This window comes from Myxocyprinus asiaticus, chromosome 44 (genome assembly GCF_019703515.2).
Source record: "Myxocyprinus asiaticus isolate MX2 ecotype Aquarium Trade chromosome 44, UBuf_Myxa_2, whole genome shotgun sequence".
Lineage (NCBI taxonomy): Eukaryota > Metazoa > Chordata > Actinopteri > Cypriniformes > Catostomidae > Myxocyprinus > Myxocyprinus asiaticus.
The window spans coordinates 30,341,552-30,367,823 of NC_059387.1; the positions used below are offsets into that span (position 1 = coordinate 30,341,552).

General features: G+C 37.4%; 1 protein-coding gene across 3 annotated transcripts in view; it reads right to left on the reverse strand.

Annotated features, from left to right (window-relative positions):
- Positions 1–21,498, reverse strand: part of LOC127434646 (RNA-binding Raly-like protein) — a 162,063-nt gene extending 140,565 nt beyond the window's left edge. For 2 of the 3 annotated variants that reach the window (XM_051687538.1, XM_051687535.1), the window contains exon 1: positions 20,581–21,493. The gene's annotated coding sequence lies outside the window, so the exon portion shown is untranslated. Of the gene's footprint in view, positions 1–20,580 lie in introns of all 3 variants that reach the window. The other variant, XM_051687536.1, reaches the window with a different exon arrangement.
- Positions 21,499–26,272: the final 4,774 nt, after the last annotated feature.

A 26,272-nucleotide genomic window follows, 5' to 3' on the forward strand; every position in this document is an offset into this window, starting at 1 on the left:
TAATAAAACATAACACAGTGGCCAGATGGATAAACACATTAATAAAATGAACACATTTACAAAATCGCAGTGACATTTAAACATTAATGTCATTAAGTTTTGTGTGAATTTATAATCATTCTACCCTTTAATTATCTGTTTTTGCTTCAAAAAGATGAGTTCATAGAGTTTCTATGGAGTTGGACTGTACAAATCTCATACACAGATGCAAACCAAGTTGATGGTTACACTTTATAACCGGAAAATATTCACTAGAGAGAAAGACGAAAAGCACTTACAAAGAGAGAAAATACAAGACTGAGCACAGTAACATTTCATAGAGCCATTTCTCAAACAACTTCATTTCCAAACATCAGCGTCAACATGGGACAAGAAAAATAATCAGGAGAGAGAGATGAGACTCTCCATTGTCATCGCACAGACAGAGACGCATGCTGATATACGGAACAAACTGAGCACGCAACTGTCAGCAGCACGGCTGCCATTTACGTAGAGAAAAGGACAGATAGAAAGGTTAGTTAAACCGCAGTTTTTATCAGATCAACGCCATTTCAGTTTAGACAGTTATAAGGATGATCTGAAATGCTATTGCCAGTTCTGTCGTGCCTGAATGCATGTTATCTTTTGCGTGAAATGCGCACACATATACTATCACATACAAAACCCATTTGGAACGTGACATCAGTAGAAACTGCATTGGATTCTTCTGGAGTATCTCACACAATTTACAGCTTCCTGTGTTCAGAAGTGAACATACCGCCCTGCTCTCACTCTCTCCTTGTCACTTTGACTTTCTCACGTCATGCTATATATATCTACAATATCTACCAGCTCATTTCTAATGCAGTAGAGCGCAACAGTGACCGCCCACTTTTTCAGAGGCCTTGGTGCTGGAAGTATCTTTCCCATTTATTTTCTCCATAGGGATTTAACAAAATTATCAATGTAGAGTTTTAAGCCATGAACCAAACCAACCAGCTTCAAGATGAATCAGAACGTTACAAATTTTTATTTTGAAGTATTATTTGAAGTATTTGAAAACTGGAAAAAGGTTGTGATTAAATGGATAGTTCACACAAAGATTCTGTCATACTTTTTTCACCCTCATGACTTACTTTCTTCCGAGGAACACAAAAGGAGATGTTAAGCAGAATGTTAGTCTCAGTCACCATTCACTTTAATTGTACTGAGAAAATATATATCAAAGTGAATGATACTAAGGCTGTTATTCTGTCTAACACCTCATTTTGTGTTCCATGGATGAAGGCAAGTCATTTAGATTTCGAACAACAAGAGGTTGAGTAAATGATTACAGAATTTCCATTGGGTGAACTATCCCTTTATTTTATGAGGGAATGGCACAATCAAATCATCGCTTTACAACCTCAAAGTTCACGGGAGATCTGTCTGTAAAGGTTTTATATGTTATTAAAACTAATCAGAAAATGAATGAGAAAATGAATGGATTTTTTACTTTCGGAGCCTAAGAATTGCACTCTATTCTCTCTGTCTGCCAAAAAGTTGTATGTCACACACACACACACCTTCACGCACAAATATTAACACTTATTTAAAGGTCCACTTATTAATTTCTTTCCTCATTTAAAAGTTTTACTTCTAAAGAAATTATTAATAATATTCAAACATTTGTATGAAATCATGACCACTATTACCTTATACCTTATAAAACCTTATAAGGTAACCTTATAAAAGCTCTTTTATTCTACATGGAGCAGGGGTGCCTCATGGGGGCAGCCATGTTAGCATCACATGACCAGCTGAATACTACTCGCTTAATCTCAGTAACCACCCTGTTATTGGACAAATTAATCCTGGTTTACTGTGCATAGTGAATTTCTACAATGGCATTGGTAACTGAAAACTACTGTGTTTTAATGATGCAGCATCCACATGTGATGCTCCGTACGGGACTTGAACTGGCATCTCCGGCATGGGTGGTGGGTGTGCTAACAAGGAGGCTAAAGCCCCTAGCATCAGTTGCTAGTGCACCTCTTGAGGTCAGGAGAGTGAGGTTTATACACACTGCACTGCTATCTATCAGCTGGCTCTCATTACACTCACCCCCCTAAACCTCACTCCCATCTGGGTCACGGCACCATTGTGACGCTCCTGTTCTACCCGCTCTGTACAGGACTTGAACCGGCGTCTTCGGCATGGGAGGTGGGTGTGCTAACAAGGAGACTAAAGGCCTATTGAAGTCAAGAGAGTGAGGTTTATACACATTGCACAGCTATCTATCAGCTGGCTCCCATTACACACACCACCAGGTGTCAGTGTGAGCCACTTTGACACACTTCAAAAAATGACTGAGTGCACTTTTAAGCAGTGAAAAAAAGCGTACTGAATTAACGTGCAGATGAGTCATACTGGAAGTATCAGGTACTTGTAGTTAAAGTATTTCTTTTCAGAAAAACAAAAGTGAAAGGAAAGTTTATACACAGACACTGATAACACTATGTAACACAATTTTTGTTCCTGGGTACTTAAAATTGCTTATGCCTCAAAAGTATAGAAAATGGCTATTATTCCCCACAAACTTTACTTTTGTGACCAGGATAGTGATATTTTTAAATTTACCTATTTCCAGTGAGAAAACGGGTGAATTTGTGTCTTTTCATTCACATAAAGTCCGAAAAAAAACAGCATATGAATCCAAAATCCTTCTTTATTTGTGGTCTGAAGAAGACACCGGCTTTGACCTTTGCCTCAGACAGCTTAGGGAAGAAGTCTTGAAGGTACTTGAAAGCTGCCGACTCCTTATCTAGAGCTCTGACAAATTGTTTCATAAGCCCAATTTGATGTGCAGTGGTGGCATCAGCACCTTCCGGGGGTCCACCAGTGGCTCCCACTTGATGTTGTTCCTCCCTACAGAGAACTCGATCCACTGTGGCAGTCCCGCCTGTGGTAGTGTGCCTTGGTGTCACTGCTGTCCCAAAGGCAAAGATAGCAGGGAAACTTGGTAAAACCTCCTTGGAGACCCATCAGGAATGCCACCATTTTGAAGTCTCCTGTGACCTCCCAGCCATACTCATCATACTTCAAGGCGTCCAGCAAGGTCTTGATGCTGTTGTAATCCTCTTTAAGGTGCACTGCGTGAGCCAGGGGAAGATATGGGTACTTGTTACCATTATGGACCAGCACGGCTTTGAATATTACTTTTGTATAAATACATGTTAATTTGGATTCATATGTTGTTTTTTTCTGACTTTATGTGAACGAAAAGACACAAATTCACCCGTTTTCTCATTGGAAATAGGTACATTTCAAAATATCACTGTCCTGGTTACAAAAGCAAAGCTTGTGGGGAATAATAGCCATTTTCTATACTTTTGAGGCATAAGCAATTAGGAAATAACTCTTACTACCCAGGAAAAAAAACAATTATAAATAAATTGTTACACAGTTACACAGAATTCTTTTATTGTCAAAAGATTAATTATAACAAACTTTGCGTGCTTACAAACTTGTGGCCAAGAATGCACATTCAAAAACTTTTCTGATTGACAGACTCTTTCAACAGGCCTAGGGTACTGTGTTGTTAGTTTCTCTAAATGCAATACTTTAATCGAATGGTGTAAAATCATGGTCCTTGCCAATGCACAAAACTGCTTTTATAGATTCTATAGATAATTTATATCTGTTTTATTGATTCAGGGAATGTTAAATTCAAAAATGTCTCTGATATCTGCTTAGGGACAAAATTATTGCTCAGAGGTTGTTTTTTTTCTTCTTCTTGGCTCAGGAGATATAATGTTAACAACATAATTCTTAGTTATGTTTCACTTAAGTATCAGCTTTGTCTCCTTAGGAGAAATAAAAACACAAATAATGTCTTTATTGAGAAAATATGAGAAAATTTATGAAATGCAATTTCAATTTCATTTTTAAGCGGGGTTAAAACTATAATATTATGGGCATAGCATAACTCAGATTCTTAATTTGATGAGAAATGTTTATGTTTCTGAGCACAGTTTGTGACATTGTTGAAATCTCTTCTAAAACTCTAGAGGAGACACGTGAGATTACTAGGGTCTTTTCCTCGGTGGTAAAAATCTGAGAAGCAGGAAATGTAATCAAATATTTGACTTGTAGGAAAAGAAAACAGCAGCTAAAAGGATAGATTTTGGGCTTCTGTTATAATTTGTTATTAAACTTAATTGCATCACATGTTCAGTTATGTCGGAGTGAGAATTTGTTCTCAAGAAAACAACAGCAGTTATTAATTTACACTTATCGCATAATACAACCGCGCTAAAGGTCTGTTAAAAGCTTGTAAAAATAAACTGCAATAAAGTTTAAACCAAGTATGAAAAATTTTGATTATTTCTTGGTTAGCCACGATTTCCTTCTGAATTACAATTGATGTTACAATGGCAAGGGTGGCAGACACTTAAAAAAAAAACAGTGCTGCAATCTATTAATATAATCTATTTATATCCATACAATTTGGCATGTTATAATGTCCATGATCACGTCAATGGTTTATTTAATTTAACACAGTTTAAAAAACAAGTTACTTTGGAAAAGCATTGTTAGTAAAGCAGTTGTTTTTTGTTCGCATTGTCAAGGTAGTTAGATTTTGTTTGTTCATTACACAAAGCTATTGTATGACTTTAGAAAACATGGAATGTAGTGCACAAGTCACATGGGCCACTTTTATGGTATTTTCTATCAGCGAAAAGAACGCAAAAGCACCATGAAAGCTCAAATCACCATTCATTGCAATTGAATGGAAAGAGCGACCAGTACATTCTTCAAAATATCTCCTTTTGTGTTCCACAGAAGAAAGAAACTCATGTAACGACATGAGTAAATGATAACAGAATTTTTATTTTTTGACGAACTATTCCTTTAACTTTCACATTTGTCCAAGAACCTATTTTTACAGCAGAGCAGCGGGTTCAGATTTCAGAAGATGAGGTGTCTCATCAGCTCAGACGATTTGTCAGTCCACAGTCACTGGACCCTCACGCCTCACTTCAAACCTTCACATCCTCAAGCAAACCCTGAGAAATCTCGCATTGACAGAGTCTCATACAGCGCCGCTCTCACTCTAAACACCTCAAAGCCACACAGATGCAAATACATTTTTCATCCATCTATCATGCTCTCTCCTCATGTAAAAGAAAAAGGAAATTGAGGTTATGCTTCATCAGAAACTGATCGGCCTCGGATGTTCCCATTGTGGCTCGGAAATTAGAGCGAGCAGAAAGGGAGAGAGATTGTCGGAGGTGGACCGTGTTGGGGTCTGTCTCTTATTGAGTCTGAGCGGAGTTGACGCAACCCTGGAGAAACACCAGTGACCTGTGGAGAGAGTGACTTTCTCAAGAAATCTAGTCTAATGACACTAAACTCAACAGAAAGATGATATGACTCATAAAATGGAGTGATATCGATAAACTAGCGGCATCTGGGACATCTGGTCAAGAGAACAATCTTGGCGGGCGGTTTGTTCAGGGGATGATAACATCATATGGCTCATTGGGTGAATCTCACGAAACCTACTCCATCATTTTGAGTTACATTGACCCAAAATCACATTTTGGGTTTTATGTACTAGAGTAAAAAGGAAGGTCTCAGCTTTTTAATTATATATAATTTTACATAACACGTTAAAGAGCATAAAACTTAAATTTCCAACTTTATAATAACATTGAAAGAATGTGAGGGCTAAGACTTTATCAAAAAAGCGAAAACTCAAAATAGTCATGTGACGAGGAGGAGGGCGGGGGCCGGGCCATGAGTGCGCACGGCCAGCCCCCAATCGGGCTAATCAGCCGAGCAGAGGGATAAGGCCGAGCCGGATGGGGCAGTTCGGGAGAGAGAGAGCCACATGCAGCTACCGTGTGTGTTTATGTTTTTGTCTTTTAAGTTTTCATTAAATATTATTTTGACTGTTCAGCTGGTTCCCGCCTCCTCCTTGCCCATTTTAAATCCTGTTACAAGTCAAAATCAAGTTTCGACCAAATTTCACGGTTTCCAAAAATGGCCCGCTGCAACTTTCGACTATTTTTGATAGATTCTGTCACATATTGCTGGGTCATATTTAATCTCTGGCTCATATTTAATATATGATATATATATATATATATATATATATATATATATATATATATATATATATATATATATATTATTATTTTATTATTTTTACATAATTACATTTTTAAAGGGGCAACTAAAGAGGTATTTTACCATAAGCAAATAGTTTTGATATAGCAAGATATTTTTTATCTTAATGGTCCTAAATATTTTTATGATCCTAGAAATCATTAAGAACCGTAAATGTTTTATTATAAATACGTTTTCCTTCTTGTGAAATACAGTTTCTTTATTTTTTATTTTTGGGGTGAAATTTGACCTGCATGTTTTCGTGAAATTTACCACATTAGTTATTTGACATCTCCGGGCTGAGCATACAGTTCCAGTTGGTCCAGGTGAAGTCCAGCTGATGTCGGTCCGACCCAGCTGCTGCTGACTGATGTGACCCAGATGGAGCAGCTGTGGTGTATTCATCACTCAAAGGACAGTTGGATCTGGTATTACTCACTCTACCAGCACCTGTACCCCACTACCACCTGCTCATCAGTTTGGACCAACACAGGGTTTCATTTTATTTGGCCATGTGTGTGATGAGGCAATGTGATAAGCACTTCTGCCATATAATGTTAATACTCTGCATGTATCGAGGCCTAGGTAGGACAAGGGTGAATTCAGTTATGTGACACTTTTGTGTACTGTATAACATCACAAAACCCTGCATCTTATTCACTAAACATCTGTATTTCAGTTTAACCAGGTGCTATATATGTTGCACTATGCCATATGTTTATATATATATATATATATAATTGCCATTATTTAAAGCACAAACACATCCTTGCTTTTTGATAATTAGGCTTTTTATAGATTGTGCCTTATTCATAAAAAAGCCAGCATTATTTGCTTGGCGCAATTACCAATGAGCTATTACCACCTGCAAATGGAATTTCGTTTAAGAGATATTCATGCATTAATTATTCAAATGATCAAACGATGGAGAAGAGCGTTATAACCACCAGGCATATACACACTTGGTTTTTAAGAGAGCCAATTCAGGTGCCTGGATCGCTATAAAGTCTCAGTAAAATACAACTTATTGTAGTCTTATTATAGTCTGCTGCATTCTTTACAACCTAGCACTCAAGATGCAAGATGGACAACTGTGGCATTTAAAATTACATCCAGCTCTATTATTTGGGTGTTTGCACCATTACACCTAATTTGCACGACTCCTTTTATAACTGGGTGCTGAAACAAAGCAGACAGCATGTACAAATAAACAACGCTATCAGTGGTCGCAATTTATTCTTTTTTTTGTTCTCCCCAATTTGGAATGCCCAATTCCCAATGCGCTCTAAGTCCTCGTGGTGGCAAAGTGACTCGCCTCAATCCGGGTGGCGGAGGACGAATCTCAGTTGCCTCCGCGTCTGAGACCGTCAATCTGCGCATCTTATCACATGGCTTGTTGAATGCATTACCACGGAGACATAGCGCGTATGGAGGCTTCATGCTATCCTCCTTGGCATCCACGCACAACTCGCAACGCACCCCACCAAGAACCACATTATAGCGACCATGAGGAGGTTACCCCATGTGACTCTACCCTCCCTAGCAACCGGGCCAATTTGGTTACTTAGGAGACCTGACTGGAGTCACTCAGCACGCCCTGGATTCGAACTCCATGGGTGGTAGTCAGCGTCAATACTCGCTGAGCTACCCAGGCCCCATGCAATTTATTCTTAGTAGTTCCCCACAGGCTTCAGTTCTTATTGCATTGAGGCAAAGGGAAAACACTGCAGACTATAGTTTATTCCAGTGGACATGCCTGGATGCCACAGCAAAATTATTTTTGATTACAAAATGATTATGAAGCATTTTAACAGTTGATGTACTTTTTAACTTGACATGACGTCAAAAAAATGTGCCGCTCCTGTGCAAGACTTGGCACAACGGTCAAAAACATTTGTCTAGTGCATGTTTACAAAGGAATACAATTAAAAACCAGTGCGGATGGATGCAAAAACGCATTCGGTGTGAATGGCCACTAACATTGTAACAGTAGAAGAATGTAACAGGGCAACGGTTCATCAGTACCAAAACTATGACAGTATGAGAGCGCAACTTTGTCCCACTATAACTCTGACTTAAAGTCCACAGCTCTTGTCGACTGGAATGCAGCTCTCCCTGACCATGACAAGCCGAAGAACTGCACTAAGTGTTCTGAAAGGTGCTGGTCTACCTTTAATAAATAACTCACATCCCTATACTGTAAATAATTGTGATTGTGTTTCTGAAGGGAAAAAGTAATTCAGGGAACAGACACTTGAGAGAATAAACAGTCTAGCTTAACTGTTATGCTGGGGAGTCAATCATTTGTATTAATGATGAATTTATGCAAGCTGATATAATAAACAGAGAGCGGGATAAATATGACAGTGTGTGCATCCCAAGCGAAACAAATAGTGGGGTAAAATGACATCAGTCGAATGCAGAACACGGTGCTTCTGAAATAGGCTGTGAAATTGATTCCATGAAGTGAATCATGATTTAATCTGCCACAGACGAGGTATAAATATTTCACAGTAGTAATAAACCTTAAGGATTACATGCAGCATGTAGCTAAACACACATTCTGAAGGCTGTACTTGTACATGTGGGCACAAATGTTACCATATACTGCAAGGAATTCAATACTATTTAGTAGGCCTATTGCGATAATTAAATAACCGTCTGATCACGGTTATTTGATCTAACCGTGGTTATTTGAGACAAACGCTATTATTGGGCATTCTAATTTCAATCACATTATAATGCCCAAATAAGGGTATTTTAAGTGAATATACTGTATAAATGTCATGAACGGCACGTTTGTGTGTCATTCAGTTGAACTCCGAATCCGAGTGTCACTGTGCCGCACCACGGACGTAAACCAGCTCCTGTCCGGAAGAGCGCGTGAAGATCTTCCAACCCGATCTCATGAAAATTCGTACATAATTTACGAGTTGGCTATTTCATATGGTCTTGCACAATGTTGTTCGCATAAACTCGTACAACTTCATCACGTGCAAATTCCCGGATGTCTAATGCGGAAGTAAGTGCAAGTTCCGCGCACGAGGCGTTAAGGAGATGCTTATTAATATTATTCCCTTACCCAAACCCCTTATCTAAACTTAACCAACCAGCAGAGTGTGTAAACATGATAGGAAGCTGTTGTGTGTGACAGAAGCAAGTAATTGTCACGTATTAGATGGAAACAATGTCCAGCGACGTCATTGGCTGTAGTGAAAGTCATAGGAATTCAAACGAGTGCAGTCGCACGATATCATACGGATTAGCCAAATTTAGAAAAGTCATACAAATCCTGCCATTTCACCGTGAGAGTGTGTTGGAGCTTCTCAAGCGCTCTGAATCAGAAATACAAGGGGTAGTTTGGCATGAGCCTCTGCTGACTGCGCACGCTTGTGTCAAACTCCAGCGAAAATATGAACGAACAAGGATAAACTGTGATAATGAACGCAAAGCACTCTGGTTTCACTTTAAATGATTGTGTAATGGCAAATGTTCCTGGTTCATACAGTGACACAGAGGAGGAGACGCACGCTTTCTTTATTTCTGTGGAGTGAAGAAATTATGAAACAAAATCTCCAAGGTTTTGCTTCATGAGAAACAATGGAGGGAAGGTGTCACACTTAAAGACTGACTTTGACTTTGTTCTGTGCCTTATCACTGCAGCAGTAGTATAAATGTTAATTACAACCTGGCTACTCATAATCGTTTTTGTATATTTAAACGATTTCTTAACATGTACATTGAATTCGGCAGCGATCTCCGACCACTTTTTTAAATTTTTGATATATAATATGTTGTAACACAGTTCAAGGGAAAGGAGGAGGCGAGAACTGGCTTGATGATATAAATAATATTTTAATAATAAACTGAACCAAAAAGACTAACAATCACAGGTGTTGGACAGCTGTCCGTAACTCTCTCTCTGTCACACTGCCGTCTCCGGTCGGCCTTATCCCTCTCGGGATTAATCAGCCTAATTCGGGGGCCGGGTGTGCGGAATCACAACCCACACCGCCCTCCGCCCTGCCACATTCCTCCCTCGTTCTCTCAGGCCAGGGAGCCACCGGCATGATGTACACCCCTCTGGGGGGGGCCTTCCGGCCCCATCTGCCGGCAGATCATCCCTGTCTTCCTGGAACTGGGAGGGGACAAGGGGAGGGAAACAACAACAACAAAAAACATGGTACATACACACCATAATGGTGATGATACCAACTTAACATATAATAATATTTTAAAAGTCAGGGAAAGGCCAATGCGGAGTGGCAGCGGGAGAGAGAGAGGAGAGAGAGAGAAAAAAATAATAATTTACTCGCCGGTTCTCCGATACGCCGTAGCCTGGTCCTCGGCCACTCCTCCACCCTCTGGTGGACGACAGCCACGGCTCCCCAGGCAGATCGGAGGCAGACCTCCGGTCCCTGGCGGACGGAACGCCCCGCCGCGTTTTTGGTGGATGGTAGGGGTCTCCCCCACCCCTGGCAGCGGTCCTCCCGCTCCAGGCGGTCGGCCAGGAGCCCCTCCTCCCCTCGCGGTCGGCGGCTGTTCCTCCGCACTCAGGCGGCCGGGCTCCTCTGTCCCCCAGCGGATGGCCGCGGCTGCTCCGTTGGGGTGGATGGTAGTGGCGAGGACTCTACTACGATGCATTCCTCCTCCTTCCCGGGTTTCGGCACCAGTGTAACACAGTTCAAGGGAAAGGAGGAGGCAAGAACCGGCTTGACGATATAAATAATATTTTAATAATAAACTGAACCAAAAAGACAAACACACACAGGTGTCGGACAGCTGTCCATAACTCTCTCTCTGTCGCACTGCCGTCTCCGGTCGGCCTTAACCCTCTCGGGCTTAATCAGCGTAATTCGGGGCCGGGTGTGCGGAATCACCGGCCCCGACCTCCACCCTTCCACATCTGTCATGTGACATATGTGATTTGTTATACAAACAGACATGCTGACTCCAAAGAGCAATAAACTTCTCCAAATGGACCATCCACGAGCACTTTCCAGATGCTATGCTTTTTCTGCAGAAAAAAATCACTTCTGTCCTCCGGCAAAAAAACACTTTATACATGAACTGCACTCACTGGTCACTGCCTTGGTGGTGTGTTCCCACCCCACCCACATCCAGGGATAATTTCATGCAAGCTGGATGTGTTAACTCAGCTGGGAGTCCAGACAGTCAAGTGATAAACACCTCCCGCTAAGAGGTGCTAATGGGCATCTGTCTCCCTCTGCCTGGCCAGTGATTATGTTAATGAAGCTAACACCTGAAAATCATTGGAAAAATCAGCAGAGCCAGCTTTACCTATGTCTTTGCAAAAATGCATTATTTGAAGTCAGCCATGATTAATTTATTCATTAGGTGAAAGCGTCCAATTACAGTTGATTATTAAGATAAAAACGAATAATGTTCGGATGGTCATATGATCTCAACATGGCGACACTCATGAAGTCTTTTTGTTGTGGAGCTGGTATATTCGTTTCCAATTGAGTTTCAAATATACAGTATATGGCTGTATTTGATGGGCTGCACGATGTTAGCCAATCATAATAGTGGGCATATACATTGAAGTTTAAAGGAGAAGCTGGGGCCTAAACTGAGCATTTCAGACAGAGGGCCAGGGACAGGGTGGAAAATGATCATATATTACAAAATTATTACTGTTTTGGTAAAAAAAAAAAAAACAAACAAAAAAACCTTTACTAACAGTACAAATGGACCTCAGTACTTATAGTAATCGTACTGACAAATATGTATCGATGTACACTACCTTTCAAAAAACTGTAAACACTTAGACATTTTTGTTCTTGAAAGAGATGAATGCTTCTTTTTGGATGCATAAAATGTATCAAAACACTAACTTAAACATTAGTAATGCTGCATACTATTATTACTGTATAAAATAACAGTTTTATATATTTTTTTTATTTTAAAATGAAATATTTACCTGTGATTTTCAGCAGTGATTTTGAGCAGTAATTACTACAGTCTACTAAGAAAATAATGATTACTCTAATGTGCTAATTTGGTACTCAAAAAAACATTTCTTAGAACAGCTGAAAATTATTGTGCTACTTAATGAAGTACGGACTTCGAAACAACACATGTTGTGAAAAGCGCTATACAAATAAATTTAACTTCACAAAACTGTCTTTTTTGTTGCTGATGCATTGAGTACACCTGCATTTCTTGCAAGTCACTTTACCCTTGCAAGTCAAAATTTTGGTTTTAAAAATGGTCAAAAAAAAAAAAAAAAAAAAAACAGGTGTCTCTATAAATTCATCAGTCAATTGTTATTTTGAGAGAAGTCTGTTCCATGCACTACTGTCTTGAATGAAGAAATTAAACTGGATCTAACCAGGACAGAGAGGGAAGTAGATGGCCCAGATGCACAACAACAAGATGACAAGTACATCAGAGTCTCTAGTTTGAGAGAAAGATTCCTCACAGGTCCACCTAAACTGGCAGCTTCAATGACCAGTACATATCAAACACCAGTTTCATCTGAAAGAGTCAACAGAAGACTCTGGGATGTTGGCATTTTAGGAAGACTTTCAAAGAAAATGCCACATCCGAAACTAGCAAATAAGAACACAGTGTTTACAAAAGAAAATATTCCCCAGTTGGAACAAAATGCGTAACAACCCCATTTGGAACTACTTGTAAGAGTAAAAAGTAAGTAAGCCATGCGGAACGAAGAAAACTTCAAACAAACGGCAGCCAGCAAGACTTTCTGTGCCATCACGCAGATATTAGTTAGTCTTTACAATGTCATAAAGGAATTAAATTGACAGAACCCAGCAATTAGTGCCTAGTCCCATTTTAAAGTTCAAACTTAGACACATATATATACACACACACACACACACACACACACACACACACAAAAACACACTTAGAGAGGAAAAGAAATGGATTATTCCTGCTCACAGTGCCCAAAGAGAACTCTTAAACATTAGAAAGGCAGCTTCACATAACAGGCTGGACTCTGTGCTGATTGGCTAACAGAACAGAGTCTTCTGCAGCGAGTCAATGACAGCATCAAACCGCAGATCAGACCACACACTGATTGAACTGATGCCCCTTAGAGCCATCACTCTGTCCATCCTATTAACCTGCTGTCAACCTAAACACACTGTAAAACAACTGTTTTCCGTAGTAGAATGAGCTTGGTAGCCTCTGAGGCAGCATTTGGCATTAAGAGGAAAAATCAAACATGAAGACAAGGAAAAATAGGCTTTTAGTGTGAATAATAACGATATAAAATGAAAGATATGTCTTATGAAAAATTGTGGCATTAATAAAACATAAGTGAAAACCACAGAGTACATTTGTAATAAAATAAGCTAAAAGATAAGTGAGAGGACATAGCTTGGCAAGCATAGCTTTCATGTCTTTGCAACCGAACTGAGCAGCTAATTAAAATGTTTTCTTCATAAGTTTAAAGTCAATATAAAGTTTCAGCATTTGCAACCCATTTTACTTTTGAAATTTGATATAACAATATAAGTATATTCAGCCTAAAAGGAGAGTCATTCTAAAGGCAAAGCAAATTATAAAATGTTTATGAAAAATTGTGACTTTCACAAAAAGTATTAAGAAATACTTAAAGGGATAGTTCACCCAAAAATTTAAATTATCTCATCATTTACTCACACTCTTGCCATCCCAGATATGTATGACATTCTTTCATCTACTGAACTCAAATTAAGATTTTTAGAAGAATTCTTTTGGTCCATACAATGCAAGTGAATGGGTGCCAAAATGGGTGCCAAAATTTTGAAGCTCCAAAAATCACATAAGTTAGTATAAAAGTATTTCATAAGACTCCAGTGGTTAAATCAATGTCCTCAGAGGCTATATGATAGGTGTGGGTGAGAAACAGATCAATATTTAATGATTATGTCCTTTTTTACTATAAATGCTCCTCCCTGCTCAGTCAATCTCCACTTTAACATTCACATTCTTCTTCTTGTGTTTTTGGTGATTCACATTCTTCATGCATATTGCCCCCTACTGGTCAGGGAGCAAAAAGGACTTCAATATTGATCTGTTTCTTACCCACACATATCATGTCACTTCTCAAGACATGGATTAAAACACTGCAGTTGTATGGATTACTTTTATGATGCCTTTATGCACTTTTTGGAGCTTCAACATTTTGGCACCCATTCACTTGTATTGTATGGACCTACAGAGCTGAAATATTCTTCTAAAAATCATAATTTGTGTTCTGCAGAGGAAAGGAAATCATACCCAACTGGGATGGCATGAGGGTGAGAAAATGATGAGAGGATTTTCATTTTTAGGTGAACTATCCCTTTAAGTGTATTAAGTAAATTGGATCAATTTTGATTTGATGTTGACTTTTACGGCTTCCTCTGGTACAAACCGGATAATCATATTTAACACCAGTAATCTCTGATTTGATCATTTGGTTGAGCTCACTCTAACCATTGGCTGAATCTCGGAATATCATCAAGGTTAACCAAACAATTTAATTGGAAAAGTTAGAGGAGCAGGTGTCACTGAAGAGGTTGCACTTAAGGACTGTGTCATAACACAAATGCTTTAACGTAATTGGTACTTAAAAGCTCTGCCAGATTGCCCTTGTTCTTCAGAAATGGGTTGGATTGTTCAGAATATGATTATTTAATAACAAATTCTCTCATTTATCAAATTTACAGCTCAGAAAAGGGAAACAGTCTCCTCTGAGCTCATAAAAGCCTAGTGCTCATTGCCAAGGGTGAGCTGTTTATCTCTTCAGGGGTCCATGAGAGGATAGAGTCCTTCAGAGAGAGAGAAAGCTTTTTATCTAATTCTGCTTGTTATTAAGATATGACCATCGTAGGAAATAAGCTCCTTGTGAACTCAAAAGCATTTATGTCTTTCATCATTATGGATTTTTGTTAATTAGAACATAAGTCTAAGTGTGCAAGCTATAAAAGTTTATATTCATCAGAATACCACTTAGAATCTGACTGTTTAAACGTCTTTGAGGGAGACTTTTCACATGGAGAAAGTTGCAATTACATGTGCATGTTTAAGCTTAAAGGAATAGTTCAGCCAAAAAATTACAATTTCTCATTATTCACTTACCCTGATGCCATCTCAGATGTATATGACTGTCTTTCTTCAGAAGAACACAAATTAAGATTTTTAGAAAAATGTTGAAGCTCTGTAGATCCTTATAATGTAAGTAAGCAGGTGCCATCAGGCTGCTGGCTGTTTGACGGTCCAAAAGGCATATTTAAGCATCATAAAAGTAATCCACATGACTCCAGTCAATCAATTAATGTCTTCTGAACAGAATCGATAGGTTGGTGTAAGACACAAATCGATAATAAACATTTTTATCTTTAAATCATTGCTTCCGGCCAGCGCTGGACTGCTGGTTGAAATGGCCTAACTCTCGCGTGATGTTCATTCCTCTGTTGAATACAAAGCGTGTGCTTCTGACTTCTCGTGTGAACGCGCCATAGCACTTACGTCACTTATGCGTCGACTGCTGGCAGGAAGCAATTTTTAAAGTTAATAAAGTTTTCAAAAATGGTCCCATATATTTTGCTTTCATTGCCTATGCCTGTTTTTATCTTCCAACATGTCCCTTTTCACCAACTGGCCTTCTTCCCCCCCATGACAGATTAGAGACTGCCGTTCAAAGGGGTTTTAACTCTGATCCTTTCCGACTTGTTGCTTTGGCGGTTTGAAAATCTAAGAGAGGGACATCCCTGCAAATTCTTCTGGATAGAGAGATTCCCAGTGGCTATAATGACTGGAAGAAGTCAACCACTATCAGTAACACGGCAATATCTTTCTAAGGAGATCAGGTAGAGTAGAAGAGATGTCAGAACGCCTCAAATCAACTGACAAGTCACACCTAAAATGACCCAAAGTACTTAGTTAGTCAGCCCTTTGTTACACACTCAAACACACACAGTCCGGTTGTACTCTGATGGTGGGCACAAGTCCAGCGTAAACAATCCTTTACTAGCAGTGGAATGTTTTATTCATGAGCGCAAAGCCACCTCCACACATAAGCTATCATATTTCTCAACCCTCATTTATAGCTCTCATGTGCGATGCCCAGATAACAGGGGAAAATTGCCTGGAGGGCTGAGAAGACACCACAGGAAGTAACGCCGGCTATCATAACACCCAGCTGGAGGGATGACAGAGAAAGAGACATTTATCAACGCAGCAGAGGCACCTTTCAACACACGCCATATTCATCTTAATGCTGCGGCTCTCTGTGTAACTCTCAGCACCTTTACAATCACTACAGTGGCCCACATTAAGACAGCAACTCGAAATATTCTGGGAACAAACTGCAATATTGTAGGTGAATCCCAGGAACTAAGAAAAAACAACAAAACAACTCATATTTGTCTTGTAGCCTGTTTGGTACTGAAAATGATAACCTAAAGCACACACCCAAATACATTACAAGTTCTTGCTGTGCCACTGGTGATCATTAATTTTGGGAACTATATGAAAGCAGCCACAAGGGCGCATAATTCTTACAGAGAACTAGAAAAATGAGTACAAGAAAAAAGTTAAAGGAACGTTCCGGGTTCAATACCTGAGATAGTTCATCCATTTGTCATCTTATAGGATACTCACCCTCATGTTGTTTCAAACAGCCTATGATTTTATTTCTACTGTGAAACAGAAAAGGAGATACTCTGCAGCCTGTTAGTGACTGACAGCTTCAGTCACCATTGACTTTAATTTAATGAAGAAAAAAATAATAATAATAAATGAAGAGCAACATCAAAATTCTTCCAAATTTCTCCTTTTGTGTTCCAAAGAAGAAAGAAAGTCACAAGGGTTGGAACAACATGAGAGTGAGTAAATAACCAGATTTTTCATTATTGGGTAACTATCCCTTTAAGCTCTATAGCATTTGTTGCATAATGTTACCATAAATAAATATAATCTTTTTTAGCAAATATCAGGCTTCACTTACAATGTTTATAAAACACTAACAATGAAAGTAAACAGTGCCAGCATCCAGAGAGTTTAAAGTTATTTTTTTGTTAAAGCACTTAAATAAATTATTTTCTAAAATACTTTTCTTCGCCATGCATCATGAGCATATGCAGACAACAGACAGGGTTGGGAGGGTTACTTTTGAAATGTATTCCACTACAGATTACAGAATACATGCTGTAAAATGTAATTTGTAATGTATTCCGTTAGATTACTCAAGGTCAGTAATGTATTCTAAATACTCTGGATTACTTCTTCAGCACTGGTAGATTTTTTCACTTGTTTTGACTATAAAAACTCAGTAAGACAAAATACACGTTAAAAATACATTCTCTGAAAAACCTGAATATCTTATGTAGTGTTGTTTCTAAAACAAGATAAATCTAATTGATCTTGTTTTAAGGATTTGTAGATATTTTTACAGGAAAACAATACAAAAATTATTATCAAGAATACAATTTTTGCCCTAATATCAAAGGTCTTACTAGAAAAAAATTACTCTCATAAAAAAATATGATCGTGCCTGGTAACATGTGCTTGTAAAATGGCTAGAAATAGCATTTTAGCTTAGCGTAAAGATGACAACTTACACAAGGTTTATTTCTATTTCTTCTGCTCCAAACTTACTTCAAACTTGCTTCTCTGTCTGCTTGTATGAATGTAACACATCATAAGAAAGTGTTTCACCGCTGTTCAAACGCACTTTGGATCGCATCATTTATATGTATAAATGTTTTCCATCTGAAAGGACTAAATATTAAATGAAACAAATGACAATAAAATGCAAAGAAATCTCTTCAGTAATCAAAATACTTTTTGAATGTAACTGTATTCTAAATACCAATGATTTAAATTGTAACTGTAGTGGAATACAGTAACATATTTTGTATTTTAAATACGTAATCCCGTTACATGTATTCCGTTACAAGTGTGTTCTTCTGTTGATTTAAAATGATGGTCTGTCAAACTACCAGATCAGCTTTATGTTAACAACGAAGTTATGTCATCTCCCTGTGGTATCCTTGCGCAGATATCGTGCAAAAGTTACAAGGAGGATTACAGGGCAGAGATCTTTTATACTTTGATTAAAACCTCCACGGCTCTATCAGGAGACAGCATAACGGACAAAATAGCGTGTTACGACAGAAGTCACCGTTTGCAGATACCATACAAATGAATAGGGAGAGCCGTAAACTGACACCTACCTGTCGCAAAATTGTCAGTGTCTTCTTTTGTAAAACAGCAATTTTACCGTTGTAAACTCCACACATAGTTCATTCCAAAATGATTTTTTTAGTGTAAAACATGTTGAAGAATAGCGGACAGGTGGTCAATTCATTCAGTGATGAGCTCTTTCCTCACAAAAGCAGTTTAAAACGGCCTCTTGTCTCCTCAACAGTGTACCGCCTATAGGATGTCTATAGGACTGCAGCGTTATGCATTGCTTTGCTAACCTTGTAGGCTCACATTGGTAGAACGGCTCTTTTTACCGTGTTACGTCGTTATGACAACGAAGTTCCAATATTGGATATAGCGTTACACAGACAAGGTTAATAAGCAATTTTATCACATTAGATTCATGTTAACATGTATAAACACTTAGAAACACGTTTACATATTTTAGCTACACACTGTATTTTATCGGTCTGTGAACTGGCCCTGTTTAGTTTCATTGTAAATTGCCTTTTAGGGATAGGCCTAGTTCACCCAAAAATGAAAATTGTCATTTACTCACCCTCATGCCATCCAAGATGTGTATGACTTTCTTTCTTCTACAGAACACAAATGACGAGGAAGAATATCTCGGCTCTGTAGGTTCTCACAATGCAAGTAAATGGTGGCCAGGACTTTAAAGCTCCAAAAAGCACATAAAGGCAGCTTAAAAGTAATCCATATGACTCCAGTGGTTAAATCCATGTCTTCAAAAGTGATATGATAGGTGTGGGTGAGAAACAGATCAATATTTAAGTCATTTTGTTTGTTTGTTTTTTTGTTTGTTTGTTTGTTTTTTTACTTTAAATATTCCCTTTCACATTCTTCTTTGTTTTGGCAACTTGCATTCTTCATGCATATCGCCACCTACTGGGCAGGGAGGAGAATTTATAGTAAAAAAGGACTTAAATATCGATCTGTTTCTCACCCACTCCTATCATATCGCTTCAGAAAACATGGATTAAACCACTGGAGTCATATGGATTACTTTTATGCTGCCTTTATGTCCTTTTTGGAGTTTCAAAGTTCTAGCCACCTTTCACTTGCACTGAATAAACCAAAAGAGCTGAGATAAATGAGTATATATATACTCATTTATCTCAGCTCTTTTGAAATTATATATATATATATATATATATATATATATATATATATATATATATATATATATATATATATATAATTTCATTTTTGGGTGAATTATCCCTTTAATGTAGCTGCAGGCAATTTTATGCTGGAAAAAATTAAATAAAAAAGAGGGATGATGATTATTATTATTATTATTGTTGTTGTTGCATTTTTATTTTATTTTTTGGTGGTAATCAACTTTAAGCAACAAATGCTGTCGATTTAGCCTAACTGGTATTGAGCCCTGAATATTCTGAAAATACAAGTTCTATATATGCTTACAATAGGTTCCCTGCTGTACATAATAGCTGCCATTAAAAAAAAAAAAAAAAAAAAAAAAAAAAAGTTAACTGTCCTTATTTATAGAGTGCTGAAACGCTATGTTAACCCATTCACTGTCCATGGTGCTGAAAAATACAGCTTGCAGCGCCTATTCGAATAGATCCTAAAGAGACAGTTTAACATTCTAATTATTGTGAGTGTTTATGTTTTATTAGTCGTGAGACATCTACCTGTGTTTATGAAGATTTTCTTCAGTATTGTGGTTTAAATTATATTTACTTGTGCCAAAATGTGCTCTTTTGGTCCATGTACTTGCCCTCAGGAATAGAACAATATACAGTATGCATACTGCTTTACAGTTTAGTATCCTAAGAATCAAATTCAAAACATTGTTAGAAAATATAACAAAGATGTAGCAAAATATAGTTAGTGATGACAGGATCGGCTGCAGATCATTGTCCCAATCTGAACAGTTACAAGGGTCTTTGTAAAATTTTATTTACCACATGCTCGCAAAGAAAACACAGGATTTATCGTTTTTTTTTTTTTTTAGACACACAAGTATTGCCAAATCAATAATGAATCAACTGTTTGTTTAATTCCAGTTATTTTTATCTATATAACAATAAATATGTTTTACAGAGTTTCCAGGTAGACCACAGTTTCACATCCACAGTTCAACTGAAACGTATAAACGAGTACAACTACAGATGTGCATTGGATGATCAGCCTCAAAGCCAAAGAATACATCATTCACAGATACACATTTCAGGATCGCCTTGCTTTTATTGCAAACACAAATGTGCTGTAAGGTTTTCAGTTCATGTCCTTATATACCTGTAAAGGAGAATCGTCTGTTCATCTTCGTTGAAAGCAAAGATGCATTGATATTTCGCCCAAAGAAACAATTATTCCCTCCACAGAAACCTCAATTTGCATCATCTACAAGAAAAATGATCACATCCAAAAAAATCAGTTCACCTTAAAATCAAAGGCATTTAAAAAAAAAAAAACAAAAAACAAAAAAAAAATGAAAGAAAAACCAAAAATAAACCAACGTGATAGGTAAGCTGCAAGAAAAGTTTCGCATTAAAAGGTCTGAAAATGACTTTTGGGTAAAGAAAAGACGGACCAAAATAAAATACAAATGCTTCGCTCGGTGACATCAAAATCACAAAACTCTCATGAACAACACCGCAAAATACAAGCAAAGCATATCTACAGCAAAAGTCTATGGCAGAAAACAACAGCAAAAAAGAAAAATGTTTCAAAACCACTAGTGCATATGTAAAAATGGAACTGCCAAGGCGATTCAAAAACCAGTTGCATGATTCGACACGACTGCAAACACGTATCTGGCCAGTGTCACTCAGTACTGAATAGCCCCGACAGGAATCACTGCATAATAAAAACTTGAGGCACGGATCGAAAAACGCCTAAAAACACCACTTTTTCAAATCTCAATGTTCAAACCCCAGCAAAAGGAGAAAGAAAAAAAAGGAGCAATTGAAAAGACAAAAAGGGTTACAAAAAGGCCTGAAAACGTACTCACCGAGTGGGAGTAAAATGTTGCGAGAAAAATGCGTTATGGCACAAAACACAGTATGGCGAATGAAGCGCTTTCTCTCAGCCCGAGCCCTCGCTGCTGTCACGTGACTGCTGCTGCTTTGACTCCCAGCAATGAGCAGGAGAAGCGGTTAGTTAGTCGCTATCATTCCACACTGAGAGCCTTCTGTGATTTTACTATTGTATTTTTTACCGGCTCTTTTAAGGTTGCGGAGCTCCCATGATGTCAGACTCAACGTAACATTTGTAGAGAGACCCTCTCAACACCGTCTTTGTTGCTGCTGTTGGTCTTGATAATTTGCGTCTATAAACAAAGTGAGGAGAGTGTGTACGGGTATTGTAAAAAATATATATATATATATATATATATATATATATATATATATATATATATATATATATATATAGCGCGTCATAGAAAGGTTTACCATCCCCATGTTGTTTAAACACGAAAAATGTCACGAGTTGCAGTTCTAGGTCAGTGTTATTGTTTTATGGACATTTTCTGATGCATTTAGCATCGTCCAGCGTCGGCGCATCCTCCGGTAATGATTTTCACGTCTTAATGAAGGGTGTTTTTAGTATCACTCTTATTATCACACCCTTATTTAGGATCACACATATATCATGAAGAAAGCCATGTACTGTCTTGGACATTTCGGGACATCATTTTGGCTGTGTTAATGCCAACGGCATACATTTAGCCAAAGGTGTGTATTTTGGGGGGAATTTTGACATTTCAACCTTAGTTCCTATAATACATAATACACTGTGTACACAAAATAGTTACACTCAGGACCTTAAGGACAAAAATGTCCCCATTGAAACCCATTAAAACTGCTATTTTTGATCCCAGTGCCATTAAAGCATAAAATTGTGAATTCTATGATGGCAGATGGCACCATTTTTAGCCTATGGAGCAAATACATGCTTTTTTCCTATTTTCTGTTTGTTGTATTACAGAGCACTGCAGGCCAATCGAATAAGTGGTGCAGCTAAAATTGTGTGGGTGTGTTGGTATGGATGTCAGAGTGTGTTTTGTATGTGTATTGAGAAATGTGTATGTGTGTGTGTGTGTGAAAACAACAGTGGCATTATATAAACACACTGGCATTTAAAGGGTTAAAATTCTGAAAATGAATTAATATTTGGTAGCTATGATCAGGACTGATGTTGATTAAAAAATGCACTAATTGAAAGTGGAAAATAATATTTTTCTGGCAGTGTTTGACGCGGACATTTTTGTCCTCTAAAGATCTCAAAGTAACTTTTTTAAATTGACGCATAAGGGTTAAAAGAGCCCAGCTAACTGCCAAAACAATCCCCACATAGAGAGAGAGAAAATATATATTTGAGATATTTACTTGTGAATATTTCTAAAGGTAAGTTTAATTTTGACAGTCAATTTCGGTTCAGAAACAAACCTTTAGAACATTTTCACTATTATTGGCCAGAAAAAAAATAATATATACAGCTCATTTAACACACTGACCTTTCTATGATAGCATACTCAGTCCAGATGCAGGGAATGTTGTACTAGGAACCTTTTCTGTAAACAGTAAAACACATTTTTAAAAAACACAAAACAATTCATGAAATGCAATTATGTAAAAGGTAACACAAAAAATAATAAACCATTGTTTTGGCCAACATGAACTGCAATTACTCAATCAATAGACATTATTCACAGCAGCGCCATCTTTGATTTTTGACGAGAATGGCAACAAGGCTGTAAAGGAAAGGCGTACATTCTCTTCAACGGGTTGTACAGTTGTTTAAAGTGCTTTTGGATTGTTCCACTGATGAAAAAATATCTTTACAAGAACATGCAATAGACAAAAGGACCAGACAGCATGAGTTGTGGTAAATCAGATGGGATCTAAGAGCTTTATACAGCTTTATATCGTGCGTGCCATTGAAGAGAGTGTAAGTCTTTCCCAATCACAGCCTCATTTTCATTCCCATTAAAAATCAAAGATGGCGCAACTGTGAACAAAGTCTATTGTATAAAATTACAACCTTACAAGCTTCCATTATGGTTTTATTGGGTTTACTTTACTACTACAAAAATAGTATTGTTGGATTTTTAGTTTGGGGAGATAGAATTCACAAAAACTATCCAAATTTAAGATTCAGAATTTAATTTTCGAATAAGATGTTTGAAACCAACATACAAAATCAATGCTAGACAAGCATTTTTCCAATTGGCTCTCAGCCCTTGTGATAACTTCCCCATGTGACAACAAGCCCCTGTCTCCCCTACAGTTTTCCATTGGACAGTCCTCACTTCCATCTGTCAGGACTACCACAAACTTTACAATACCAAGAGAGAGATCAGTGTACATTTTCATTGCTTTTATACTTTCATTACACCACGGTTGTTTGCTTGTCAGTCTCGCATTCAGCATGGCTTATGAAATAAATAAATAAATAAAGGCGTCATCTGAGGTTATGCAGGTACATATGAATGGAGGTTTACATGGAGACATGAAAATACTGCACATGACGTCACGCTCCCGGTAAAGTAAGAAGCAGATTTGATTATCATCTCCTCAATACAACACACTGCAACAAATTAATTATCTACTTATTCTTTTACTATAAATGCTGACGTTAAAAAATTATTCTACATTAGCATATTCTGCTGTGCATCCTGTGGTTGTGTGATAGTTTATAAGTCCACACCACTAAACTACTATTATCATTATAGTTATTTACATAACAGCTAAGGACAACAACACTGTCACACTTGCTGGAAATGCAACCACTTGCTTATTTTTATGTAACAAAATGGTGGATAGAGTAAAAGAGAGTTTGAATAAGTGAGTTTAATGTATTTTTTTTATGGTACTTGTGCTCTTACTCAACTGTAATCTAACTGAATATGACAGAGAGACAGACAAAGGGAAAATTTAGCAAAGTGGGGCATGGCCAACCAGAACATCTGCTGGTGACCCTATACACATTGCCATGTTGAGGCTAAACAAACCATGCATAATACAGGCACTGTGATGGAGTTTGTAAGCTTATCATGCCTGACTAGGTAGTACATGGATGACACATTGCAGAGAGTATATGGAGCTGCGGTTAAGGGCCGGCATATTATAACAGTGCAAAGCTTAGTATTTTTATTTATTTATTTATTTATTTATTTATTCAGTTTCTAGAACCTGCGTTGCCCTCAAGCTTTAATCTGATGGCATTGCTCCAAAAGCCCTTTTTATAGAGGACAAAGCCAAAGAGTTTAGCACAGCCTTGGATTGTGTACAGTAAATGTATTTAGCAGGGGTGTAAAGTAATTGAGTAAAAATACTTAAGTATTATTTTTTGGGATTCGTACTTTACTCGAGAGCAATTTAAATGGAATACTTGTACTTTTATTAATTACATTTCCAAAGAAAAAATAGAACTTGTACTCCTTACAATTTCATTACATTTTTGTATATCATTTTCTTACATCTTACTGGACTGAAGCTGCCTTTTCACTGCATCCGACAAATGACAGATGACAGACCAGAGGTCAGTCATTTCAAACTGTGTGTCGCACAGCAGTTGTGTGGAGTTCCGACCATCTGCAGAGGTGAAATTTCAGATCTGATTTGAGCCCGGATGCATTGAAATATTTGTGCGACTAGACACTGTATGTGACCACCCATCTGAATGTGATGTATTCATTCAAAACTATGAGCACGAAGTGAGAAAGACAGTTTTTTATAAACACCTGCTACTTCTACAAATTGGACAGTTATGAAGTCAAAAATAATCATTCACGTTGAATATATGTATATATATATATATATATATATATATATATATATATATATATATATATATATATATATATATAAACAAAAGGCTTTTGCAATTAAATGTGTACATGTCATTTATTTCTACATTTGCCTTCATATTTAAATCATATCTATGAATTTCTACTCCCTATTTGCTGAATTATTATGGTTGTTGTTGTTGTTAGGCAACTATTAATTATAATAATAACTATAAAGCCAGTAATGATAATAATGATAATAACAGTAATGGAATCTGAGTAAATATTAATTATGAATTTTATTAAATTCTTCCATCTGCTCAACACCCAAGTTTGGTAGCAAACCTCAGAAAACAATTCACAAGACCAACAACATTAATAACTTTTTTCAGAGCTTATTTTGATTTATTTTTTTATTTTATTTTTTGTCTCAAGGGACTAGGTGCTCTTTATGTGACTGTCACAATGTTTTTGCAAAATAAAATTATGTGGTTCATTACAAGTCTCAGGGCAGTTCCAAAGTGAAATGTCCATTGTGTGGCGCTAAAAGCGAGTTAAATGTTTTTTAAGGTTAATGTTCTATTGAGATTTTAATCAGCAAAACCTACCTCCCTACCCTAAACCTTAAAACTAAATGTAACCGATAGTGTCATAAAAACCAAATGTGAAATGAAAAACACAATTTCTGAAGCACCACATCATTTTGTGGTGCTTCTATGACACTTTCGGCTCACATGTGGACTCGCGTGCTCTTCAAGAATCATATCTCGTCATTTGTATAGCTTAAGCAACACTCTATCAGTTGAGCTACCACGCAATTTGATCACACTTAAACAAGCTTGTAAATGTAGTTAGTTATGTAATGCAAACATTAAAATGAGTCATGCATCAAGGCAACTTAACAAACCAACCGAATTAAACAACATCTTCTCTCACACAATCTCCTCTCTTGATTTCCTTCTATCTAGGAAAAAAGTTACTTTTTACTTTTTAAATATGTACAATTTAATGTAAATACTTTTTTACTTTTACTCAAGTAGATTTTTTGCTAAATACTTGGACTACTTGGAATACTTGGAGTAAAATTTTCACTCACTATCCATACCTTCACTTAAGTATCCTTTCTGAGTACTTTTTACTCCCCTGATATTTAGTGATTTGATATTTTATTAAGAATCCCATGGCTAGATGTGAAGC